Below are 1127 nucleotides of genomic sequence, written 5' to 3'. Positions count from 1 at the left end.
CACACACACACACACACACACACACACACACACACACACACACACACACAGAGATCCAAAGAGAATGTCACCACACACCCTCAATCTCCCCCCCTTTCTCTCCGTCCTATCAGCCTCTTTGTGATGCACTTGTTCTTTTTCTTGTCATTTCTTTCCGCTCTCTGTAATAATGTACTTTGTGACAAACCTGGTTGTTGAAAGCACTTTATAAATAGATTTGAATTGACTCGACACTGTATGAACTTAGTTAGCTGGCGCACCGAAGGTAGCTAGAGAGGGATGTCTGGAAAACAGCCACACACTTCTGGGAACTACGTAAAGCCTAAGAGGCAGCAACAAAACAATGTCTAGTGCACTGCTACTTGAAATCCCTGCAACGTCCAGGGTCAATGCAGTAGGAAAATATAAAATATATATGAAAAGATTCAGGGCTAAAGAGTTTGTCACTTGCAGTAAACTTTGATGCACACTGATGAATAAATAATGAAGTTACAGTACAGTAAATGGCCTTCTAGTAGCTAGAACCCATTAGCTCCGTGACAACTGACGGAGGAGTAAAGTGCTACTAAAAAATTTGTTGCGTGAAAAATATCAACATTAATCTGAAAGACATTGATCCTAATCAGTGGCGGACTGCGACAAAAATTCTGCCCTGGCACTGTAGCCCACCAGTCCACGTTACCACTCCTATGCAGCCCCACCCACGCGCAGGTATTGATTCAAAATACAAAATCTAATGAAATATTATATTCAGTAGTCCAGTAAGGGGGCTTTCACATCTGGGCTATGGACCATATAAGACAACACTTGACCCCAAAATCCAGTCGTTTAATTTTTCCACGAGGTGCACGCTTTGCTCCAAAGTTGATAAATGTAAGATTGACTTACACAGGCTACTGTTTTTACTGCTAAATTGTACAGTAACTCTATCGTGATATACTAAATGTTGTAAAGTGTAATGTTTTTACATTCTATGGATCAAATGTTGAATACAGCCTACAGTGTAAAGGACCACCACAGTTCATGCATACATGTGTGTTTAACCTGCATAGTGTAAAATAATCTCTACATGAATGGTTCACATTATCATATATATATATATATATATATATATATATATATATATA

At 39.1% G+C, this 1127-nt stretch overlaps 1 protein-coding gene and 1 long non-coding RNA gene across 2 annotated transcripts in view; one reads left to right on the top strand and one right to left on the bottom strand.

The window, feature by feature from the left end:
* gfra4a (GDNF family receptor alpha 4a) overlaps positions 1-1127 on the bottom strand; it is a 158741-nt gene that overhangs the window by 82886 nt on the left and 74728 nt on the right. The window lies entirely within an intron of this gene.
* The window catches only part of LOC116686136 (uncharacterized), a 24076-nt gene that overhangs the window by 6841 nt on the left and 16108 nt on the right, over positions 1-1127 (top strand). The gene's annotated exons all lie outside the window — the stretch shown is intronic.

Source organism: Etheostoma spectabile, unplaced genomic scaffold (assembly GCF_008692095.1).
Source record: "Etheostoma spectabile isolate EspeVRDwgs_2016 unplaced genomic scaffold, UIUC_Espe_1.0 scaffold314, whole genome shotgun sequence".
NCBI classification, from domain to species: domain Eukaryota; kingdom Metazoa; phylum Chordata; class Actinopteri; order Perciformes; family Percidae; genus Etheostoma; species Etheostoma spectabile.
Note: the sequence above shows the minus strand (reverse complement) of the source record. Positions and strands in the feature narration are given on the sequence as shown.